Raw genomic sequence first — 15,640 nt, forward strand, 5'->3', positions numbered from 1 at the left:
AAAGGTGCTGTGAAGTCTCCACACAACCTTCTCCTCTCCAGGCTGAACAGCCTCAACTCTCTCAGGCTAACCCTGGAAAACACCCATGGGAAGAAGCCAGAATTGTGGATGGCCTTAAATCCCCACGACCAAACACGTGCAGCGAGTCAGCTTAAAATGGTAGTGGTGTCTTTTTTGCGCTGGGTGAGGACACCGTGAGTGCTGTGGCCACATCTCTGGCAGCTGCCACGGCCCATCTCAGCTGTACTCTTCTCCTCCCTGCTCAGCCCCCAGCCTGCTCACTCTATTTGCAAAGAGAGGAAAAGGAGGAGGAGGTGTGCTAAACTGAGAACCAGGCAAGACAAATGCGCTAACGCTTGGGTAGAAACATGTTTTATCTTGAGCTTTCGTACAGAAACCTTAATTCTGCACGTAATCTTCCCTGTCTCTCCTTTCTATGGTGAAATCTGAATAGGTAGGATCAGTTTTGTACTTCCCTCCACTGCTCGTGGCTCCCACTTGCCTTTTTGCCAGACTGTGGGAACAGGGAATGTTAGAGATTTTAAAAAAAATTACAACTTTATCTCTTGGCCTTAGAATGAAAAACTTGAGGATTTCAGGTATTACAAGTAGTTATCTACCAAGTTAAGGAAGATTTTAGCTAGTAAACCTAGAGGATATCCATGTCTTGCTTTGCTGTAAAAGAGGATAATCATCCTCTGGTTTTTAGAGGTGATAACAGAGCATTTGTGGAGCTGAGGGCTTTTTTAAAATATTCATCTAAGAGGTGATGTTTAGAAAAAGAAAAACCAAAAAAAGGCAAAAGGAGGAAAAACTTGAGATGGAGACTGTAAGGGAGCTTTAAGGAGTCTGGTAATCCCAGGGAGTCTGATGATGGAGCACCTCCTGACGGCGCTGTTAATGTTCCCAGTCTGACCCCCGTGTCACACTGAGAAAGCAGAATTTGAGCCAAACCATAGCAAAGGCGAGTTAGCAAGTGCTGGAAACCGAATCTTAGCCTTGAGAGCGAGATACAGCATGTGGGGGCTGTTCCTGCTGAGCTGGTGTGGGATCTGTCAGCGCTGTGACATTGTGGGGTTGTGCCCTGGGCAGTGCCTCAGGCAGGGCCTGGACACTGCTTCTGAATAATTGTGTCTGTTATGAATCGTATCTGGGGTGGGAAAATGAACAGCAAAGTGGTCCCAGAACCACAGGCTGGGTGAGGCTGGAGGGCATCTCTAGAGGGTAATCTTGTCCAAGCCACCCTTGTCAAGCAGGGTCACCTAGAGCTGGTTGCCCTGGGCCATTTGCCAGACTCTCTCTGGTCTGTCCACGTGTCTTTTCCAGAGCTGGGCCCAGCACGTCAGCAGTGGTCTCACCAGTGATGAGGGGAAGGGTCACCTCCCTCAACCTGCTGCCAGCACTGCTCCCAGTGCAGCCTGGGATGCTGGTGGTCTTTGCTGGGAGGGGGCATTGCTGGCTCCTGGGAGCCAGTTGTCATCCCCGACCACACATCCTGCCTGCAGAGCTGCTTCCCAGTCTGTCGGCTCCCAGCCGGTCCTGGTGCCTGGGGTCGTTCTGCCCCAGGGGAGGACTTTGCCTTTCCTTTATTGGAACACCACAAGGTTCCTGTCTGCCCTTTGCTCCAGCCTGTCCGAGTTCACCCAAGTGGCAGTGTGACCCTCTGCTGCATTGGGCACTCCTCCCAGTGTTGTGTCACTGAGGGTACACTCTGCACATCGTCCAGGTCATTAACAAAGACGTTAAGCGATGGCTCTCACATCAACCCCAGGGTAGACCACTAGTGTCTGTCCTCCAGCTGGACTTTGTGCCACTGACCACAACCTGCTGGGCCATTCAGCCAGTTCTCCCTCCACCTCACTGCCCCCTTGGCCAGTCCCTACCTTCCCAGCTTGTCTGAGGGTGTGAAAAGAGGCAGTGTTGGAAGTCCTGCCAAAGCCAGGACAGACAATGTCCTCTGCACTCCCCTCATCCACCGAGGCAGTTGTTTCATCCCAGGAGGAGGTCAGGCTGCTGAAGCGTGGTTTCTTCCCCCTCATAAATCCGTGCTGACTACTCCTGATCACCCTCTTGTCCTTGAAGTGACTGGAAGTGCTTTCCAGAATTAGCTGCTCTTTCCCAGGTACAAAGTAAGGCTGCAGCCCTATAGTTCCCCAGATCCATTTCCATTCCTTTCTTGAAGGCAGGAGTGATGTTTGCTTTCCTCTGCTCGTCAGGAGCTCCTCCTACTCACCACAGCTGTTCAAAGATGGTCAAGTGTAACCTCACAATGACACCAGCCAGCTCCTTCAGCACTCCTGGCTCCATCCCATCTGGTCCCATGGGCTGAAGTGTGTCCAGGCTACTGTTCCCTAACCTGATCCTCTTCTACTAAGGGTAAATCTTCCTTGTCTGGACTTCCCTGTGGTCTCAGGGGCCTGTAGATCCTGAAGGTTGGTCTTACTACTGCCCTTCACATCCCTTGCCAGATTCAGCTCCAGATGTGCTTTGGCTCTCTTAGCTTCTTCTCTGCATGATCAGTGTTCCCAGATTCCTTCTGGATCACCTGCTGCAGTTTGCACTTGGCTCTGATCAGGAGCTCCTTGCTCCTGCCCCCTCAGCTTGATCACCTGCTTGTTGGGATAGACTGTCCTTCAACCAGGAGGAGATGATCCTTTAGTATCAATCAGCTCCTCTGGGCCCCTTTTCTCTCCAAGGCTGTAGCCCGTGGGATTCTTCAGGCACATCCCTGAAGATGCCAAAGTCTCCTCTCCTAAAGTCCAGGGCTATGATGAGCCTTTTCCCCCAGCTCCTTCCTCTCCAAGTCCGGACCTCCACCATCTCATGGTCTCTGCAGCCAAGGCTTCCCAAGGACCTTGGCATCCCTGACCAGTTCTTGCTTGTTTGTAAGGATTGAGGTCCAGCACAGCCCCTCTCCTTTGTGGCTCCTGGATCACCTGTGTTAGGAACATGTCATTAGTGCACTCCAGAAACCTCCTCAGTTGTTTCTGCTGTGCTGTGTTGTCCCTCCAGCTGATACCAAGGCGGTGGAAGTCCCCCATGAGCACCATCCTGGTCTTCCTAAAGGACCCGTGCATGCAGATGCTCAGCCAGGGGTATGATTTATCTCACCATGTCTCAGGGATCACAAAGGCTGGAGCCCTGCAGGTGCAGTCAGACCTCCTGCCCCTTTCCTGTGCTGCCTGCAGGGCACTCAGAGAGGCACCCAGGGGTGCAGGCTCCCAAAAATGGTGTCAGGGCTTTATCCATGGAATCACAGAGTGCTTTGGGTTGGAAGGGACCTTCAGGATTCACAAGTTTCACCCCCTGCCATGGGCAAGGACATGTTCTGTTAGACCAGGTTGCTCCAAGCCCCATCCAGCCTGGCCTTGGACACTTGCAGGGATGGGGCAGCCACGGCCTCTCTGCACAAACACCCTGCAGGCCCTGCCATGCCTGTGTCCCTGCCTTAGGGTGGGTGAGTACAGCAGGCTTTCCTGGAGTTCAGCTGGACACTGAGCAGTGTGTGTGAGCTGCCAGGATGGCAGCCTCTGCCGAGCAGGAATAGCACACGTCTCCTGGCAAAAGCCTGGAATGTGGGAGAACCTCCCTATTATTAGATGGCTGCAATATTTCTCTTGGCTCACTCGACCTGGCTGTAGTGCTCAAGTGGACGCTGTGCATGTAGCTTTAGGAAAATAAAGGCTTTATTTCTGTCTGATATTCCCCCTACTTACGTCTTTCCTAATGTAACTGAGTCTCTCCAGAAGGGCTGCTTCTCCCTCCTTCTCCTCTGGCTATTTATATCCCTGGTGACGTTGCAGGAGTGTTTGCTTTGGAAAAAAATCTCTGTCTGAGCCGAAGCGAAACCAAACCTGCAGGATAAAGCGGTTCTTTCTCCTCCTCTTGGTCAGAAGGGAGGCCTGGAGAGCGACAGAAAACCATCAGCCGGGAAGGAAGGACGGGAAGCCTGGGAAGGTAAAGGGCGTTTTTCTGTTTGACTAATGCAGTGACAAACACCCCCCCCAAAACCGTGAACTGCTCGTTCTGGGGGTGGAGGTGTCAAACACCGGGGCGGTATTTTAGGGAGGACCTGTGAAATGAGTCGCTGAAAAGCCTCCAGGCTGAGGACAAGGGCTCTTTAATAATCCATCAGCTGCTTGCAGGCACAGCATCAGAGCTCGGGGGTCGCTGTCCCCCCTCAGCAGGTGATGCAGAGAGGCTTTGCCTTCTCCCTCCCCAAATATTGTGATTGCATTACAGTAAAGCTGAATTTTGACTTATCTTTAGCTTTCTAAGCAATTCAGAGCTCTGGCTCTGAAACTTCCCCAGCCTTTCCGTTCTTATCGTGCCTGGTCTGAATCTCAGATAATTTGGATGACAGTTTTATAAAGGTGTAGACTGAATAATCTGTATTGTGCTTGTAGGGTAGTTGGCAAAATTTAAGGGCATTTACTTTTGGGTAAAGGCTGATGTCCTGAGGTCTGAAGCTGCATTTGCTACTTTTTGCTGCTTGTGAGCTGCAGAAGACACAGAAAGTAACACTTCAAGGTTTTTAAGGGCTCAGTGTGAAGCTGAGCATGTTTGAGCACTGGATTTTTGCAGAAATGCCAATCCCTGAGCAAATCCAAGAGTCCTGCATAAATAAACAGGGAAGAAAGCAAGTGTACCTCTCTAGAAAATTCAAGTGTTTACCTTCACCCTGTTGTACTCCCTACCAGATATTTTTAGCTCATAACAGAATTGTATTTTTGTGAACTCTTCTTTGCAGGGTGAAACCTCTGACAGTGATTGCTACGAAACACAACTTTGTGGAAGTTCTGTGGAAATGTTCTGGATTAGTGTTCTTTGGTGTGCATGGAGAGGAAACTAATCTCTTTTTACTCTCCAAAATCATAGTGTGCAGCACAAGAGTATCCCAATAATGTCATCCCATGGGATTAGTTAGAGGTACTTAAAAAGAAACAGGCAGTGTCCTTGACTCAGGATTCCAAAGGCACAGGAAGGGTGGTGGTATCCACAGTTGGATATCCACGTCTGCCCCATGTAACTTGCATGGAATCAGCTCCAGTTATTTCTGAATTTGGGTGATCCACCAGGAATGACCCAAGAGGAAGCAGGGTGTCACGGAATCATAGAATGGTTTGAATTGGAAGGGATCTTAAAGAGGTCCCTTTAATAGGAGCAGGATGAAGTTCTTTCAGGTCCCTGTTCAAGTTAGTGCTTGGCATTGTAGTCAAAGACACGTAATTCAGGTGCTTGTAGGAAAGTAAGAAATGTTATGAGTTGGGATTTCAGTGAGTGCTGAATTTTTGAGGGGATATATGTGTTAGGAAGGAAGGTTTTAATGGTCCTGGTGGAAGGAGCAGGCTCTTATTTTTAATGCTTATGCAGAACTGATGCTTGAACATCTTTTAGGAATAAATTGGACTGAAGGTCAGGGTTATAAAAATAAGGTATAACAGGCCAGTGCCTGAAAACAGGTGTTAAGAATGGTTTTTATTGCACTTTGATCATTGGCTGATAAAAGCACAGTTAGATTTTATAGATTTTTTTTTTTATTATTATTAGTTATACCTAAACTAGCCCACGTCTATGGTGGCATTTCTGTCTGTTCCCCCTTTTTTGGGATGAGCAGAAGGGGACATATAAACATGCTTCCCCAATGAGCCTTTTGGGATTAATACCTCCAGCTGCCGGAGCATAACTTCTTCTTTTCAGCTCTGAATTCACTTGGTCATATTTTGAACCCAGGTGACTCATGGCACTTGAAGTCCCAAGAAGAGGATGTGTGTTGAAATGTTGGGATCACACGGCTCCCCCATGTGTAAAGCACCAAATTCCCAAGGATTTTGGGAATACGACACCCTGTGACCCTCACAAATAGCTCCTGATTGCTTCTGTTGTGTTCTGTTTGTCCTTGGGATGGAGGAAGTGGATATTTGAAGCCCTGCTTGGCAATATTAATCCACATCTTGCATATTAATGAGAAAGGTGTTGGATAGGTGGGTGTGTCAGGGCTGTTTAACCTGTGAATATTGACTTCCAGTTAGACAGAGGGGAAAAAGGGGAGCTGGAGGCAGGGATCAGTCAATAATTGGCTCATGTTCCATCTTTTAGAGTCTTTGAGTGGCCTCTGCTCCCTGGGTGTGAGAGAGACCCTCCTGGCACGAGCAGCAGGTGCTGGTCAGGTGTTTGGGATCATAAACATCCTGCTGAGGTGCCAGCAGGAGCTGTGGATTTCTCTGTGCTTTGTGCCCTGTGTGACTGGGGTGATGTGCAAACAACTACTCAGGATGTGCAGACTTAGTTTATGTTTGGCAGGAAAAAGCCCCCTCCACGCCCGGGAGCCCTGGCGTTGACCTGTAGTGGGAAACATCATCCTGTGTAAAGGGAAACATCATCCTGTGTAAACTCTTGCTTTGGTTTTTGGCTGAGTTTATTTCTGGTTGGTTGGGTTTTGTTTTTTTTTGAAATGCTAATTTTGCTCAACTGGAAAGTGTTGTTTCCTTTAGATCCTTTCAGATTAGTAAAAAATTCCTTTGAAGAGCCAGAGATAGCATCAGCAAAGCCATACTTTAACCAGGCAAGGCTTTTTCCCTGGGAGGTCCTTGGTTGCTCCTTGGGTGAGAACAGCAGCTGGCATCTGTCATGCCATGCCATGTCCCTGGGAATGGCCAGCTTGGTCTGTCAAGGGCTTTATAGAAGCCAGAGCACCTGATTTGTGCCAAACTGCTGGTGTGCAAACCCAGCAGCCTTGTAGCAAGGTGTGGGGCAAATAGCAAAGGAATTAACTGTTTCGATGGAAAAACCAGTGGGACACCAGTCTGTGTCCCATTACAGCACTTGGTGAGGAACCAATCTGTAATCAGAGGCCTTTGGGTTGAAGTTTTGGGTTTGGAGGAAATACACCCAAATTGGCATTCTGAGGCAGCGACTTCCTTAACCAGAGGATTTTAACACCCCTGGGTAATGAGGCTTCTCAGAGGACAAAATAAGTGGATCAGAGAATAGGGGTGGCACTTCCCAAGCTGGCAGTGCTGCAGCTGGATGTGGGATGCAGTTCACTTGGGAATAACGCCCTGCCCTGTGAAAAAATGTCCTTTTAGTTGAATGGGTGAGTTTGAAAAGAGTATCTTGTTTCTGTTTTTCTCTTTTATGGAAAGCTTCACTCTTCCAGGTTAAAATGAGGGATTAAACACTTGCTTTGGACTGGGTGTGTGATTGCACATCCCCTGTGAGGGAGTGAGTTGCCATTCCAGTGTGGCACTGTGTTTTCCTCTGCTCTGGCCTTTGGAGAAGTGCCAGGTATTCAGAACCACCCCTGAGGAAATCCAGGTGTTTCTCCGAGGATCTAAAGGTCAACCACAGTGTTGGATCAGGAGGAGCAGAAGGCTGGACACTTCCTGCAGCCCAGGGAAGCACATGTGATGAGCAAAAGTGGTGGATTTTATCCACTGACAAAGATTAGATGGGAACTGCAGGAGCTGCTCGTGTGGCTTGGCCAACAGGAGTGTCCAGGCGTGGAGTGAAGACTCCCTTCACCCACAGCCAGAGATCCCATGTCCTAGTGGACCTCCAGAACGTGTGGGGATCCCAGTGCTGTTCCTGCCACCCTTTTTTACAGGTTCCAGTCACGGGGAGGGTGTGTGTGATCCCTCAGAGCTGTCGCAACAGGGAGCAGCCCCGTGACTGGAGGTCAGAGGACAGACACGTGTCCAAATACAGCAACACAAAGTATTTCCTAAGGAAGGAGGGGCAGGGGAGTTTCCAGCTGATTTTTCTGAAAGCCCTTGGTTTGCTGCCAGGCTTCTGCAAGGGATTTAAAACACACCTTTGCTCTTGCACACGTCTCAAGCGAGTGATGCTGAAACGGGAGGAATTCTGTTCAGGGAACTCAGTTCAACTTGCAAGCAGGCTGAGCTTTTTATAGGAAAAGAGAGAGGAGTGTGGTTTCCTCCGGACTTGCTCTGTGAGTCACACATTACATGACACAGCATTCCTCTTGGGAATCTTAATTGCTGGAGCTGATGAGCACATCAGCACTCTGGAATCTCCTCTTGTGTCATCAAACACACCTAAACACTTAACTTCCAGAAGTGCCAGGTTATTTTGATAATACTTCACAGATTTCAAACTCAACTGTTAAACGGGTTTTAGTATCCATCAGAACCCCATTAAAGTCAATTTAATGGCTTTTTTTTTTTCTTAAGTTCCAAAGCGACTGTCCATTAACAACCTTGCATTTAAGAAGTTGTAATGCTGTTATAGAGGTGAAATAATAATAATTACTATATGTAGTAGTAAATAATCATGTTATTTTTCAGTAGGAAAGATGATATTTTGGGGGTATCCACTGCGTGCTTTTTTTATTTTTCCCCTGGTGGGTATTTTTAAGTCTTGAATAAAAAGGGCTTCATTGCCCATGGCAGGGGATTGGAACGAGATGGTCTTTAAGGTCCCTTCCAACCCAAACTGTTCTGGAATTCTGTGATTCTGTGACTTCTGTACCATAAAGCAAATATGCTTAAAGGTCTCTGCCAGAGCTGTTTAAAACTTAACAGTGTCCTCGATTTACACTTCTTTACAAAGACATTTCAGCTCAAGAAAATTGGCTTAAAAACTCAGCTTGCAGCTGGAAGGAATAATAATCTTGGTATAAATAATAAGCAAGGAGATCTGTTTCCTTTAAGTGAGCAGGTAGTCACTTTGTGGTTAAGGCTAAATTGCTTCTCCCTGAAGAGAATTTGTCACAGGTTGGACTCGATGGTCCTGGAGGTCTTTTCCAACCTGAATGTTTGTGATTCTGTAATCATGAGTAGTTTTTTACTGCTTGCACTAGACTTTACTTGCCACCTTTAGTGCTGAATTCCATCTGCTAATGTACAGTTTCTTTACTGATGGGTAGGGAAAAAGTGGGCTCAGTATAATCTGACTTTTTGTGATGTTTAGGTAGATTTTAAGCTGTCCAGGCAAGGACAGCCTTTCCCCAGCAAGGCTTTTGGAGGGATGCTCTCTTGCCACTGCCTGAACGATAAGAAACATCAGTGCTGGAGCTTGGTAGTAGCTCTGTTTCTCTTCAATGCCAATAATCAACCCCAAATCTGGTGTTGTGTCACATTGCTCATGTCGTGGTCATGAAAGGAGCAAACAGATCAACACTTGGTGACCATCCCTCTTGTCCAGGGGTTTTTGTGGTGATTGTCCCTCTCTTGTTGAAGCACAGTGTGGGAAGGTGGAGATGAAACAGAGCAACAGCCACTGAAGTGAGAGCAGTACTCCCAGATATTCAGTCCTATAGAAAGAAAATGATGTCAGCAGCTCAGGCTGTCCTCTGTTTCAGCCCTTAGGCTAAATATGTGCTGGCTGAATTGTGTAGGAGGAAAGAAAAACCCACCTCTTTGCACACCCTGTGGAAGAGTTCATTGTGTTTCTGTTTGTTTAGGGCTTTACAGGGTGTTATGTTGTATCTGTCTGGACACATGCAGCATGTAAATGCACCGTGGTTGAGAAGGTGTTCCCCAAACTTGCTTTTAATTACCCGTAATACTCGTCAAACTGTCCTCTGTTCTCCCTTCTGGCCCCACCTGACTCGTGGGAAAACAGGGCCGGCTTTGTTACGTGCCTTGAGGTCACTGAACTCACACAGTCTCGGAGCAAGGGGGGGGAATATTGCCGAGATAAGATCTGCTGGAGTAACAAAAGAGCGTTTCTGTCAAGTATGAACTCAGTCATTGTCAGAAGTGAGTTATTAAGTTGACCTCTGTGCTTACCAGGTGCCTTCTGCTGTCCCGTGATGTGTGTGATGCCCCAAAGTAGACACTGCATAGTGAGGAATCCACGGCCTGTAGTGTCTTTTCCAATTAATCCTTCGATTCGTCATATCTGCCCTCAGTGGGAGGGGTTTACAGAATTGGCACTGATAGAATTACACCTCAGAAATCTTTAGGTAATGAGTAATCACCAGTTTTATTCCAGAATCCCTCCTGGAGAGCAGGGCGAGGTCAGGCAGATGCATCTGTTGAGTGTTGCCAGGCTCAATTACTAAAAGACTTCTGGAGAAAGGGAGCTTACTGATGGCTCATACACACTTCCCGTCTCTCCTTAGATTTTAAATAAAAGGGGCCGAGTTGGACTTGACTATGGGCCATTTTTAGGCTTCTGGACTTTATGGAGGAGCTGATGGTGAACACGTTGCGTTGGATAACTGTCTGTCCCCCTGTGTTAGGAACAAGGACGTGGATCTATTAAGAAACCCCAAAAAAACCTCCTTAAAAATCCTTGCTTTCTGTGTGACAAGAGGAGCGTGGAAGGATTTCTGTGCGAGGCTTCTGAAAATACTTTTTCCACCCTGCGTTTCTTCGATGTGGCTCTGCAGATTCCTCGGTATTCCTGGCAACAGGCTCCCTCCTCTCTTGGGATGGAGTTCAGAAAATCTGATGCTGCTATTTGTTTGTGCTGGTGCCTGGTTTTATTTTTTTTTTTCCACATGATTTCATCTGTGGAGTGGGATCAGGCTGCTCCCCACACCTCTGACTTCACTCCTGGACAGGATCTGTGTTGTGTACAGCGGCCAGCAGGCTCTGTACAGTCCTTGCTCCCATGTGAGCTGCTGGAAGACACCCTGCCAGTGCTGCTCATCCCATCAGTCTTTCCAACGTGGGACTCAGTCTGCTCTGTGTTGTGGTTTTGTCCTAAATTACACGAAGTCCCTGCTGTCCCAAGGCAGGGGCCAGCAGATATCCTCTGCTCCCTCCCATATTCCCTGGGATGCTCGGCACCGTCCTCTCCTGCTGTTGTATCTGTGTGCAGGACATGCTGGCTGCCTCAGCCCTCTGTGCTTCCAGCCCGTGCTGTGTTTTTTGGGATAGGAGCTGGATACTGGTGATGCTGCTGGTGACAGCAGTGGGATGTAGCCAAAAACTTGGTTGGAAGCTCAGGGAAATTCGTTGGTTTTCTTTTAGTGTGGTGAAATACAACCTTTTTTTTTTTTTTTTCCTCTGTTGTCGTGGAGGATTTTTTGGGTTTAGGGTAGGACTTAACATCTGGTATTTATATATATTAGGAAAACGAATCCTTCCTCCCTGCCCTGACACTTTCAGCTTCACAGTGTCATCCTGAGCCTTTCAAAAGCAGCACTGATTCGAGGCGTTCCTTGCGCACGTTAGGGACTGACAGACCTGAATTTATAGGATAAATCTCCCCCCGTTTTGGGGTGTTAGTTGCTGGTAGAACCCAGTGCTGCTGGGAGGTGTTGCACCAGCTGGAAACTGCAGCCCTGTGGCCGTGCTGGCCCTCCCAGCCTCCTCCTCCTCCTCCTGCTGCTGCTGCTGCTGCTGTCCCTGCTGACGCACAGGGGTGATGGCCAAGGGGGGAGTTCTCTCCGTGCACCGCTCACCTCTCCCGCTTTCCCTTTCCAGGCGCTTCCCGGCGAGCAGCGGGGAGAGAAGCTCTGAGGAAGCCCGGCCACGGGAAAGTGGAAAGTCAACTTTTAATGTTTTAATGTGAAGGAAATTGAGCGAGCTCCTCGGGTGAGATCCCGGGCTCTGGGACGCTTCGGCTCCAAGAGGCTTCTCCTTGTCTCCCTCTCGTCCCGCCGGGAGCGCCGTGTCTGGCTGGCAGCTGGGAACAGGAGAAGTTGGCTGCTGTTTTCTGCCGCCTGATTTCCACCAGTGAGTAGCTCTCCGGTCTGGATGATCCCGTTTTAGTTAAAAGGCGTGTTCGGCTGCTGCTGGAGGGCTGGGGGCTGTGTTTTGGGAGCAGAAAGACTTGGATACAGTAAGATCTACAAAGTGGCTTTTGGGGACTCTTGGTTGGGTGTTTTTGTTTTTTTTTCTTAAAGTGACAGTTAAGCTTGTGGTTTGCCTCTTGTTTGCTGCTTGGGTTTAGTCTTAGTTTTTAGTTATGCTTGGGTTTTTTTTTAAAACTGGGACAGCAGTGAGCATCCCCGTGTTGTCCCCCTGAATTGTGTTCAGAGTCAGGCAGTGAGGGTTTATGAAACAGTAAGAGCAAGAAGGTGTTTTAGACTTTCTGTGAGGTTTTATAGCAGCTGTACTGAGGCAGTGCCATGTGACTGTGCCTGCCCTGTGTGTCACCTGCTGCCCAAAAACCTGAATGCTTTGGTTCTAGAGGAGGGTGGCCCTGGGTGTGGAGAAGAGCCCAGCGAGTCACGGGGAAACCACAGAAATCCTCTTGGTGAGCTGAAGGTGCTGCAGCAAGAGGGAACAGCACTTTATCCCCAAGCTGTGCCTTGGATATGCAGCAGTCTTTGCATGGGCTGTGATCCTATTTGTGTGTTTCGGGCACAGCCGCCTTTCCTTCTCATCCTAAACCTCTTTGGAACACAATGCTTTAATCTGGAAGCTTTCTAATAGATTTATAGTGATGAGGAACTAAACAAACTGCCTGCAGTAGCTCATCTTTGTGTGTATTTTTGACACGTATATTTGTGTATATGCACACGCACGAGAGCTACTCCAGGCGTTGGTTTTCAGTCTGTGTGTGTGTATATGGGCATGTGTGTCTATAAAAAAATGGTTTTGTAAAGCAGGATGGGGTGAGCAAGCTTAGAGGAGGATGAATTTCTTCCTGCTCTGCCTCCTTCATTTGTGAGTTGATTTGGTTACGCAGACAAAGGCAGGAAAGCAAACCATAACAAAACCTCTCTTATCCAAACTAATCTGCTTACAGCACCGTCAGGTAAATCATTAACCCACGGGCCCGGGTGCTTGGAAAAGCTGCTAAAGAGGTTTCTTGCCCCTGAAACTCCTGTTTTCCAGGAGGTAAGAAGTGAAATTACTTGCAGGTCTTGGTTTCGTGTGTGGGTGTTTGCTGCTGCTCTGGTTTCTGTACTGGTTAATAAAGTCGTGTTGTCCGGTGGATTAATGATGGGAGAGGACTTACTCCCTGTGTTATTTTTCCTGAGAGAGCAGCTCCAGCTAAGGCAAAGGGGAAACACGGCATTTACTTACCTGTAAATACTGTAACTCATTAATGAAACTTCATTTTAAATGGATTTATGGCTGATAGAGTATTTTACTCCACAGCTTTGTTTCCTTGGATCCTGTGATTCAAATCTGACGTGGGAAGGTTTGCTATGGGTCTCGCTGTGCTCAGTTCCACACCAGCCTTCTGTTTTGGCTGACTTTTGTTTCTGTAGGCACATAAGAAATGGATTTCCCTGTGGTATTTGAGTACTTCGAGTCTGTAGAGTCCTGTCTGCGTTCATTTTGCTCTTTGATCGATCGTGTTTGCAGTGAGTCTACTCCATGCAAGTAACTTGAACTATAGAAAATATGTAGCACATGGAGAACAGCAGAAGTAGCTTCATTTGTGATGTTTGCTGCCATTGCCTGAACAAAAGATAAAGGGCTCAAGAAGGGCTTAAGCTTGTTCTAGGTGCCCACATCCAGGAGCATGACTCAAAACTTCCAGCTGACCTCCGAGCTCCCTGAATCAGCGGTGCAGTTGTGCCTTGCCCTCCCCAAGCTCTGTCTGTTTAGGTGCCAAGCTCTCAGCCTGGCTGTCTTATCCAAAGGTCTGCCTGGTGTCCTACAAGACTTTCAGGCATCTCCTGATGGTCCTAATAAGACCTTTGAGAGCAGAGCTCAGAAAGCTGGACCTCACTTTAAAGCTGCTTGGTGCGGCTCCGCACGACTCAGCGCCCTGCACAGCCTGTGCCCCGTGTGCCCTGTGCTTTCCAGCCGCCTGGGAAAGCTCCAAACTGCTCTTGCTGCTCAGGAAAGTGCCCTTTTTGCTTGGTTAACTTTACAGCCTGGCTGCACATTAGCTTTTTAAAGCTGAGCTTTTTAAAGCTGTTCTACCACGTGAGGGTCTGCCGTGTGTCTGGGTTACACCTCATACCAAGTCCTTGGGGGAGGAGATATCCAGACCTGGAGGAGAAGGTGAATCCGGACCTTTCCCCAAGAGGTGTGAGTTCGTGGAAGCAGGTCTCTGCCCTGGGGACACCCCAGCAAGTGCTCTCAAGTGCTGTTTCAGGTGGTAAATGCTGGCTTGCAGAAGGCAGGGTGGTCCCTCCTTCTCTGGCCTGAGCAGCCAAGCCCACGCTCTGAATCTTTGTTTAAGCCTCTCTCCTTTGAGATTTTAGGGACAAGACATGCTGATTGGGATCTCAGCCAGTTTAGTTGAGCCAGGAGAGCGATGGGCCTTTGGACAACCAGGTTGCCACACCATGTGTTCAGTAAGAGCTGTTGTGGCCACAGAGGACAGGGAGAAGGGAGACAGCCCCGTTCCCTCTCTGCTACCTTGGGAGTGTCTCTGCTCCCCCTGGTGCACTTACCTCTGGCCTGGGGATGACTTTTTGCCAGGAAAACTGGCCCGATGGAGCTCTCTGTCTCCAGCTGTCTGCATGGCAGAGAAGGTGGGGGGGGAGTGGCTCTGGTTGAAAATAGAAAGGCAGATTAGGAAATTCGAGGTATAGTTTCAACACACGGCCGAGCTGCTCTGACAACTCACTGCTGCCATCGAAAGGGGAAGGACTCGCTCCTGCCTGCATGCCTGCCGGCAGAAAACCAGGCAAAGAGCAGCTTTTCCACCCAGGCACAGGAGAGGAGGGTGGGGATATGAGACAGGAAGGAGGGGATGCCTCTGGGAAACTCTGCTGGCGCAGGTGACAGAGTCCAGGTGTGCTGGAGCTGAGTTCAGGTGAGCGGCGCGAAAGCTTCCCGTCGGAAAGGTCGGGCTTGAAATCCCAGCTGTGCTCAGCTGAGCTACTTCGGGTTAGCCCCCCCAAGCTAAGGACAAAGCCTTAAGGAGAATTACTTAGCTGCTTGAATTGTTCATGTTCATATTTTATGGGGAGAGTTCTACTTGGGGAAAAAAAACCCACAGCAAGTGCTGGGGGTGTAATGTCGCTTCCTGAATGCGAATGTGCTGCTCGGTTGTAACGTTACACTCTGATAAGAGACTTCATTTTGCAATAAGTGTGTGAAGTGTCAGGAGAAAGAGTCAACAGACAAGCCAAGGGTAAATATCTTGTGCTTTGGAAGCTGCGAGCTTTTTAAGTGTTGGGTTTAGGAAGTGGCCACTGTACAGTGTTTTGTCAGCAGCTCTTCCGAGTTTATCACTATTCCTTGTGCTTATCGCTGGTCCTTGTAACTTTGGATGTATTTTCTGTTGCCTTCCCTAAAATAAGGACTAAATCCAGTTAGGAAAACCATTCTTTTCTTTGCTGAAGTGTTTCTTTCCGGCTGCCCTTTTTTTTTTTGTCTTTGTTTTTGAGAGTTTCAGTTCTTTTTTATTTGCTTTCTCTTTTGTTTTTAACACTTTGTCAGCCTCCAGAGCAGTGTGAGTTGACTTCTGCTCCTGTTGTTGTAGCACTCCCAGCCACATACCAATAAACAGTGATCCATCCTGTTCAGTGTTTGGAAAGAAATATCCAGGGGGATTTCAGATATCCTGGATCTATCATCAGCATAACTAAAGAACATTGAGCTATGTAATATTTAGTTCAGAAAACCTGTAACAGCACTTTTCCTGGGCAGATAACCTGAAGACAAACAGCACTTATTCTTTTCAAGGGGCTGTGGATATAAGCTATAGATAAAAGCCTATCTGGAGTTCAGTGGAATTTAGTATCAGGTCAAGTTTTACCTTTACCTGGAATGAATCTGTCTTTTAAAAGTGAGCTTAAGAATTGAAG

At 48.1% G+C, this 15,640-nt stretch overlaps 1 protein-coding gene across 6 annotated transcripts in view; it reads left to right on the forward strand.

Moving 5' to 3' along the window:
* The window catches only part of SGMS1 (sphingomyelin synthase 1), a 96,680-nt gene that overhangs the window by 50,590 nt on the left and 30,450 nt on the right, over positions 1–15,640 (forward strand). For 2 of the 6 annotated variants that reach the window (XM_017832711.1, XM_017832708.1), the window contains exon 3: positions 11,400–11,651. The exons of 1 other annotated variant lie outside the window; for it this stretch is intronic. The gene's annotated coding sequence lies outside the window, so the exon portion shown is untranslated. Of the gene's footprint in view, positions 1–11,399; positions 11,652–12,669; positions 12,762–14,443; positions 14,718–15,640 lie in introns of those variants that run through there. 3 more of the 6 variants (XM_017832709.1, XM_017832713.1, XM_017832712.1) reach the window with 3 other exon arrangements.

The sequence above is a fragment of the Lepidothrix coronata genome, unplaced genomic scaffold, assembly GCF_001604755.1.
Source record: "Lepidothrix coronata isolate B3197 unplaced genomic scaffold, Lepidothrix_coronata-1.0 Scaffold204, whole genome shotgun sequence".
Classification (NCBI taxonomy): Eukaryota; Metazoa; Chordata; class Aves; order Passeriformes; family Pipridae; genus Lepidothrix; species Lepidothrix coronata.